This window comes from Silene latifolia, chromosome X (assembly GCF_048544455.1).
Source record: "Silene latifolia isolate original U9 population chromosome X, ASM4854445v1, whole genome shotgun sequence".
NCBI classification, from domain to species: domain Eukaryota; kingdom Viridiplantae; phylum Streptophyta; class Magnoliopsida; order Caryophyllales; family Caryophyllaceae; genus Silene; species Silene latifolia.
The window spans coordinates 270,200,762-270,210,512 of NC_133537.1; positions in this window are offsets into that span (position 1 = coordinate 270,200,762).

A 9,751-nucleotide genomic window follows, 5' to 3' on the forward strand; every position below is an offset into this window, starting at 1 on the left:
AGCTAGGCGAGCAAAGGAAGAATTTCAAATTACTAGTGCCTAATTCGAAGAGCCATATCTCGAGTTCTATAACTTATTTTCAGGTGATTCCCGTTCAGATGAAAGCTTGTCCTCTTAGCTTTCCAACGCCACCGGAAACGCTCTGTTTGCCCAAGTAACAAAGAAATGGCGGCCGTTTGAAATTCAGTGCGCGAAGTAGGAATTATGCGCTCGAAACCACTTGATCGAGTACTATAGTGTTCGATCGAGTAGTTTAAGTCTTCGATCGAATAGCTTATTTTAGATAGTGTTCGATTGAGTAGTTTTTCTACTCGATCGAGAGGTTTTGCTATAATTTACTCGATAGAGGAGTTTTAAAGTACTCGATCGAGTACATTTATATCTGCCGCAAGGTTTTAATATCGTATTAGGTTAATATTTATCTTTCCTATAAATAGGAAAGAAGTCATTAGGTTTAGAGAGTTCATTTTACCTTTCAATACCGCGGGACATTCTGCTACTCTTTTTCGAACCTTAATCCTTGTAGTTTTCTCTCTCTTTTATGCTATTTCTCTCTTGCTCGTTTCGTTATTATGTTTGTTTCTTCCTCATCTCTTGTTCTTGCTCTATTTCTATTTATGTTTAGCTAATTCTCCCATTAGGATTTAGGGGATTCAATGAACGGTTATTAGTTGCTAATTAGGTTTACAGGTCTTTTGTTACTATCATCTCTTTGTTGTTAATCACTACATATAATTGCAATTAGTTGCTTGAGTCACGCATTTAGCTAATTGATTTGGCAGGCCTTGACCTAGACCGGAAGGTTGGAAGGGGTGAGACCTGAAGTGAACATTATGATGATTTAGTGAGGGCGGAAGCTAAGCTAATTGTGTTCTAGGGTGAATTGAGACCGGAAGGAGATATTCGTTGCCCCTTAGACTGGTACACACGACTGATCTGTAACCTAAACTGTGACCATCTGACATACATTGATGAACCGACAATCCTAGTTCCTTCTCTTTATAGTTAGTCTCTTAAATCTCTTCCTGCTTTAGTTAGTTTAGTTTGTTCAACTCAAACCTTCTATCTTGTGACCTCAGACGGACAAATTGACAAGAAGATAGTCACCGCCTCCCTGTGGAGATCGACCCTACTTACCGCTGACTTCTATTAGTACTACTTAGGTACTTATTTTTGGTACTAAACGACGGTATCAAATTTTCGCGCCGTTGCCGAGGAGGCAACTATTTTATTTGCTTGTTTATTTTGGTCTGTCTTTAGCCTCAAAGGATTTATTTGTTGCGGCAGCTCTTACCTTTTTCCATAGTGTTGTTTTGATAGGCCCTACAGGTCCTACCTAGACAGTTCTAGGTAAAAGATCATCAAAGGGAAGGCTTGATTACCTTTGATCTTCCACCTATGTTCCATCCTTTGGCGCAGCAGGTGGTTTACTGTGAGAGATGTGGTGCTGCGGGGCACAATGCTGTTATCTGTTTAGCAGGGAACGACGAACTCTATGCGTTTAGGCAGCATAGACAAGCTGGTCATTCCTTCACTTATGTGCCACCACATGCGTTTCCGCAAAGAGGCTATCAAAAGCCTTCATTCGTTTGGTCACCGCAACAACAAGCTCTTCCTCCTACTAATCTGAAAAAAAAAAGACTGCTGAGTTGAAGTCTATGGTGAAGACACTTGTACTTGATGGGACTATTCCGTTTCGTGTTCACAATTGAATAGATGTTGTCGTTGGGTCACGTCCGAATCAAAACACAATTTATAGCTTCACGAACAACTCTACAATTAGTAAAGAGGCAAGTAAAGGTCGGATCCCAAGGGATGGGAATTGAGATGAGATTTCTATTGAAACTAGTGGTGTCTTAGGGGTGTCACAATTTGGGTTGATGTAGAAGGTCACTAAACTAAATAGCAATGAAAGTAAATAAGCAGGATGAATTAAAAGGGTTGAAAACAATTGATAAAAAGCACTAGGGTATCATGGGGTCATAGAGGAATCATGGGAATTGATCATACAAACATGTTCTCAAATTATAAGCAAGCAATTATTGTTGTGATGGATTGAGTTAGGTTATATCTTACAATCCTAGGAAAGTTTGGGTCCCGGAGCCGAATCGATTAGATTGTACAACACCTACAAGTCGACTTAATCTTCCCTACTCAACAACATGCATGGTCTAATGAGACTCGAGTTGGTTTATATCTTACAAGTCTCATTGAAAAGATAGGTGATGGGTAAAAAATGCAAGGATTCATAGGCTCACATTTCATCAAACATAACATGTGCATGAGTTGAGATCAAAACAAGCAAGCAAATAAATCATGAAAGCATATTAATTTAAGCATGAATCATTCCCCATGTTGGTTTCCCCTAATTACCCATTAACCCTAGCTAGGTCACTACTCACTCATTATCATGTTGATAATGCTAGCAAGGTTGTCAATCATACCAACAAAAGGAAACATGATGAATAAATGAAAGTAATTAACAATAATTAAAAGGGATTAAGAGAATTATACCTACTAATGATTCCAATAATAAAGCAAAGAATAAAAGAAGTACTTGATGCTTGATTGAGAGGTTGTCAATCTCCCAATAATAACCCAAATAATCTTCAATTACCCAAAATAAAGGATGAACAAAAGAGAGATTAAGGAAATAAAACTTGTATTAAAACTTGATTAATTGTTGATTACAAAATTAAAGAGGGATTTGATTGATATTAACTACTCTAATAATTGATAGGAAGAACATGCTCTTCTAATTAGACTAATGTGGTATTTATAGTGAAAATTAGGTGGATGCATTAGGGTTAACTAAAGGCTAAACTAGTAATTACACTTTTTAGATTGAGCAGGGAGGAGCCGGTATTTTTCGAAGGAAGGGCTTCTTTCTTTGTAGCTTGGAGAAGACGAAATTTCACTGTACTGGAATCCGTGCGTATTGGAGTCGGGACGGGCGGATTCAGGCAGGGGAAGACGAGCGTCTTCAAGGGAATCCGGGCGGATTCTGTGGCTGTTGTCCGGGCGTCTTTGAAGGAAGACGCACGGATTGTGCATGTGGAGGACGGGCGGATTCAGGACAATCCGCTCGGATTGTAGCTCAGCATTATTTCTTCTTCTTTTCTTCCCTTTTCTTCATAAAATCCTTGGGGATTTCCTCGGGGATGCAAGGATCCTTTCTCAACATTGCTCATCTACTATCATATGTACAAAGGCCTTCTAATCTTGTCTCTCCTTGATGCTTGGTCATTGAATTCAATCAATTTAGTCTCGTTTTGCCATGAAAATGTAAGATTTGCACTCCTTTCCTACCAAGGGATCAAAATCTCAAAGAATATGCAAAACAAAGAACTAAAGACAATAAATGACCCAAATATGCACTAAAAAGCATGGGAACAAGGCTAATTCGGGGGCTAAATATGCGCTAATTATGGCACATCAAATTTCCCCAAACCGAACCTTTGCTCGTCCCGAGTAAAGAGGTGACAAAGACTAGGACCATTATTTAAATTAACCTAATAACATAGCCGATATGAGACAATTAGCGGGTCTCACATTTCAAAAATTTAAGATGGGGTTTGTCCCTTCCGGGCTAGTGTCCTTTGCTTTCGCCAATCGCTTATTAGGCAACCGGTTAACCTCTAGACAATAGCTTTTCGGGGTGATAGTCACTCTGTCTCCGGGCGGTCGAATTCACAACCGTGTGGGGGCCCAATTCAATGGATCCCTCTCCAAAGCACATCGAAGTGGTACGCCTCCATCAAAACAACTAAATTTCTCAACATTTCAACATTTCATAACATTTGAGGTTTCCTTGGCATTAAATTACTTCCACATGACAAAATTCTTTGAAATGAGCACTTCAAACTTATTGATAGGAAGTATTTTTGGGTTGCCTTACCACAAGGTCAATCAAGGTCACCTAGACAAGTTAACCAAGTCCACATCGCATCACGGGGTTGGATAGGTGACTCACATGCAAACCCTTGACTAGGCTTTGGGTCATGGGTCAAAAGACACTAGTATGACACAGTCTAGGGTGTTTTACAACCATTCTAGTAGGCAAAGTCTTAAGTTGAAAAAGTATTTGTAATGGCTTAGTTGCTCTTGTCAAAGTTCTCAATTAGGCACTTTTTCAAAACTTTTTATCTAAATGCAACTACATGCCATGATGCAACTATTATATACATCCTAATGCAAGTGATTCTATCAACTAATATGACATATAAACTAAATGCAAGTCCTAAGTTCACATTGCTATACCGCATCAATCAAAATAAAGCCACATAGTCATTAACATAAAGAGGAAAAAGGAGACTGGAAAGATCATACCATGCGGTCTTCATGATCCTCATGTCTCGGATGTGGCATAGTCAATCAATGTGAACAAGGATAGAACAAACACAATATATACAATATATACAATATATACATAACTACACTACCAAAGGAATAAACATGTTTTTGGCTTTTTCAATTTTCACATTTTTATGGTTTTTCGAAATTTTTCAATTTTTTCAATTTTTGAATAAAAGTTAAGTTAGAATTCCCCATCCCCACACTAATATGGGCATTGTCCTCAATGGCCAAAATGATGGGAAATTATGAAAACATGATGCATGATTTCTACACTAAATGCAAACTACACTAATCTACACTACATGATGCATGGTTTTTGTTTATAAGGGAGATGATAATTTAGATTACCTCCCATTGTGTATGCATTGACTTCCCCAAACCGAGTTAGACATTATTGCTAATGTCCTAAGGATGGGTGTAGTTCATGCACACACTATGCAATGCATGAAACTAATTTGTCATTTTGGATTTTGAAAGGTGGGAACAATAAAATGAGAACACCTCAATGGGGCCGAGGTGTTAGTCCTCTATGGTTCTAGGACTACTCCAACAATGATCAAGAAAAATAAAGTACAAGTTAACAAAACACAAACTTCTTTTCATGAAACTTTGAAAATTAAGGAGGGGAGATGAGAAAACTTCACTTAAACTTAGGTGGGTGCCTCTCGCCCGCTCCACCTAGCTATGAAGTAATCTTCTAGAGGTTGGCATCATCTCCTTCTACATCGCTATCCCATATCTCCTTTGATGCATCACTCATACTTGGGTCCATGAACTCGTCCTCTTCACTTTCAAGCTCCATCGTGTCTCCTCCACAAGAATTGTTGCTTCCCTCCTCTTGTCTCCCGTTTGCCCCTTCATTAGCCCTCTCCGAATTGGGGAAAAGTAGGTCCATTTGAGCCCATGAGGGAAATGCTCCTTCCTCACTAATCTTTCCCTTTTGAACCATATCGTGGTATTGAGGATAGAGTGCATAGTAAATGTCCACGTTGGTTTCGTATTGACGATAGTGCAAATCTTGTAAGATTCCCGTGACAAAGTCGTCATGACGATAGTGCAAATCTTGTAAGATCCACGTTGGTTTCGTATTGACGATAGTGCAAATCTTCTCATCTTGAGTTTGTTGTCCTTGTTGTTGTGGTGGTGGATTTGGAGGTGGTGGTGCTTGCCTTGTTTGACTTGGGATGAGGTAGGATGGAATTGGAGACAAATGCCCTCTTCTCGGGGAGATACGTGGTAGGTCGGCCATTGGAAGATAAATCGGATCGCTTCCTTTCGTTAACCACTTGATCCGCTTATCGACCCCCTCAAGGGTTATCCAATGGTGATGAATAAGAAGAAGATCTTCGTTTATCCTTGTGTTTCCCAAAAGAGGAGCATACTCATTATTCTCATTGAATCTCGGGTTGAAATGCTTTGCAAGCCTAGTAATGAGTCCTCCATTCACAATGTGTTTCATTCCATCATCGTCACCATTCCTAAACTTTGCCCATTTCTCTAGTAATACTAGAGGTGCATTGAAGTGGTACACATTTCTTCCTTGAATATTGAGGTAGGATTCCATAAACACAAGGTCAAGTTGATTCACTATGGCCGGATCTCGGCGGGCAAGTAGAGTGCCCGAAAGGAATCGATAAGTAAGCCTCAAGATCGGATTTTGGATATGAAAAGCGAGACATTCCTTGGTATGTATGAAATCCCGGCCGGTCATGGCCCTCCACAAAGGTTCAACACTATACTTCTTTGGCTTCGATGTTCGGGTAGGCGAAGCATCGAGACCGAGTACATTTGCGAATTCTACAAGGGTCATCATCCTAGAAACATTCTCCAACCTAAACTCTATGCAAATTGTTTTGTTCAAGGTTGTAATCTTTAAAAAGCTCAAAAATTCAAGCACAAGAGATCGATAAGTTTGTTCATACATGCGAAAAAGGGTTGAGAGACCAAATACTTCAAAGAGAGCTTCCACTTGGTGATAAATCCCACGTTTCCTCAAGGTAGCATGACATAAAAACTTAGTGGGAAGAATATTCTTACTTAGAAGCCGGTGGAAGACTAATCTTTGCACATCATTGACAAATTCCACATTTGAGAAGTCATCAAGCCTTGTGAGATCTACAATCTCTTCATGCTCCCTTCTTAATGTGTTGACATGGGAGGTAGAAGAACTTCCCCTCATCCTTGGTCTCCTCCTATTCCTAAAAGAGGATCTCCTTGATGCCATTCCTTGATTATAGAGCAGGATTCTTTTGATTTGTGAAGGAATAAAGATGCTCCTTGTTGATTGAGTGTTGCCTTTGGAAACCCTAGAAAATTGGGCCTTTTTGATTTTGTGGGTCAAGAGAGTGATTTGGATATGATTGGGAGTCATAAGGAGGTGGGTTTTATAATGTAAGTGGAAGGAAGAGTGATGTGTCACTAAATGTGTGGTGGGGTGTAAATTTAATTAAGAAAAGACGGGTCAAATCAACGTGGGAAGACGGGCGGATTCGAGCAGAAGACGCTCGGATTCAGGCTTCTCGGGACGGGCGGATTCTGGGTAAGACGCCCGGATTCTTTCACAGCTAAATTTCCAAAAATATAACGCCACAAAGACGGGCGTCCCGAGCATGGGACGCTCGGATTCCTTTTTATCGGGACGGGCGGATTCTACTAAAGACGGGCGGATTCTCTTCCAGGAATTTTTCTTGAAATGCACAGGTAGAAAGACGGGCGTCTTTCTGCAAAGACGGCCGGATTCTTCAGGACGGGCGTTTTCCCTTCTGAGACGCTCGGATTCTCCTTCAGTCCCAAAATCTTCAATTTCTCAGCGTAGCAGGACGGACGGATTCTCCTCAGGCCGCCCGGATTCTGGCAAGACGGCCGGATTCCGGGGAACTCGCACGTGTTCAAGTTGTGAATTCTTCCTTTGACTTTCTTTCCTCTCCGAGATACTTCCCCACACTTGAAAATTGGTTCCTTCCTTCATAAAAATTCGTTAGTGACCCTCCCTCACTTACTCTCATGAAAAGAGCTCATGCTTATTATTAAAAGAAGTGCAAAATAATTATAAAATACAAGTTAGAGGGTTAGTATATTTACAAGTGGTGGTTTAGGGAGGACTCCACCAAACTCTCCCTTTGATGGTTCTTTCAAGGATGAGAAGGCCCGAGGTAGGTGACCTCGACCTCTCCAATGAATGCTCCCTCATAATATGGCTTCAATCTTTGACCATTGACTTTGAACTTGCTTCCATCTTCCGCCTTGAGTTCAAAATCTCCATATTTTCCAACTTCGGTTATCACATAGGGACCCATCCATCTAGAGTTCAACTTTCCCGGAAAAAGTCGGTAGCGGGAATTGAATAGAAGGACTTTGTCCCCTTTGTGCAAGGCCTTTTGTCTAATTCTCTTGTCATGGAGTAATTTCGTTCTTTCCTTGTAAATCTTTGCATTCTCATAGGATTGTAGTCGGATTTCCTCTAACTCTTGAATTTGAATCATCCTCTTTTGACCACTCAATTTGAGATCAAGATTAAGTGCTCGGATTGCCCAAAAAGCTTTGTACTCCAATTCGATTGGCAAATGACATGCTTTTCCATAGACAAGCTTGTAAGGGGGGCTCCTATGGGAGTCTTATAGGCCGTCCTATAAGCCCAAAGAGCATCATCAAGCTTTGTGCTCCAATCTTTCCGAGTCTTGTTCACAACTTTCTCAAGGATTTGTTTGATCTCTCTATTTGAAATTTCAACTTGACCGCTTGTTTGAGGATGATATCCCAAGCCGGTTCTATGTTGAACACCATATTTGGTCAAAAAAGATGCAAGTTTCTTCTCATGGAAATGCGTTCCTCCATCACTAATGATCGCTCTAAGAACTCCAAATCTTGGGAAGATTATCTTCTTGAAGAGCTTGGTGACCGTTTTTGCATCATCATTTGGAGTGGCAATTGCCTCCACCCACTTTGAGACGTAGTCTACGGCCACAAGGATGTACTTATTCCCATTGGATGTCACAAAGGGACCTTGGTAGTCGATTCCCCAAACATCGAAGATCTCCACCTCTAGAATGCCCCTTTGTGGCATTTCGTTCCTCTAAGAGATATTCCCCGTTCTTTGACAAGCATCGCAATGAATGATGAATTCTCTTGTATCTTGAAACATTGTAGGCTAATAGTAGCCCGATTGAAGAATTTTTTCAACGGTCCTCCTTGCTCCATGGTGCCCACCGTAGGGTGATGAGTGACATCCTTCCAAGATTCCTTGGACTTCCCATTGAGGGATGCATCTCCGGTAGAGCCCATCACTACATTCTTTGTAGAGGTTTGGGTCGTCCCAAAAGTACCTCTTCACTTCGAATAAGAATCTCTTCCTTTGGTTGTGATTCAAATTTGGAGGGAGTACTTTTCCAACAATATAATTAGCATAATCGGCAAACAATGGGGTGATGTGCCTTTCAAGTTGTGTTTGAATGGCCATCAAAATATCGTCGGGAAATGAGTCATTGATCGGGGTTTCTCCATTTTCATCATGAAACCGAATCCTTGACAAATGATCCGCCACTACATTCTCGGCTCCTTTCTTGTCTCTTATTTCTAAGTCAAATTCTTGAAGAAGCAAAATCCATCTCAACAATCTTGGTTTTGCCTCCTTCTTTATCAAGAGATGTCGGAGAGCACGGTGATTCGAAAATACAATCACTTTGGATCCAAGCAAGTAGGAACGGAATTTATCCAAAGCATAGACAATGGCAAGAAGCTCCTTTTCGGTTGTATCATAATTCACTTGGGAAGGTTCGAGAGTCTTGCTTATGTAATAGATGGCGTGAAGAGCTCTCCCTACCCGTTGGCCAAGAACTGCTCCAACGGCGTAGTTGCTAGCATCACACATAATCTCGAAAGGTAATTCCCAATTTGGGGGTTGGATGATCGGTGCCGAGATTAGTGCTTCCTTGATTCTATTAAAGGCTTCAACACACTCATCAGTGAATTGGAATTGGGCATCTTTAAGCAAAAGTTGAGTGAGGGGTTTCGCTATTTTTGAAAAATCCTTTATGAAACGGCGATAGAAACCCGCGTGACCGAGAAAACTTCTCACCCCTCTAACATTCACGGGAGGTGGGAGTTTCTCTATCACCTCAACTTTAGCTTTATCGACCTCGATGCCCTTTTCCGAAATCAAATGACCCAAAACAATTCCTTCATTGACCATGAAGTGACACTTTTCCCAATTTAAAACAAGACTAACATCTTCACATTTTTGCAATACAAGAGAAAGATTATGCAAACATGAGTCAAAGTCCTTTCCATAAACACTAAAATCATCCATAAAAACTTCCATTATGGTCTCTAGGTAATCGGAGAAGACACTCATCATGCATCTTTGGAAAGTGGCGGGGGCATTACATAAACCAAAAGG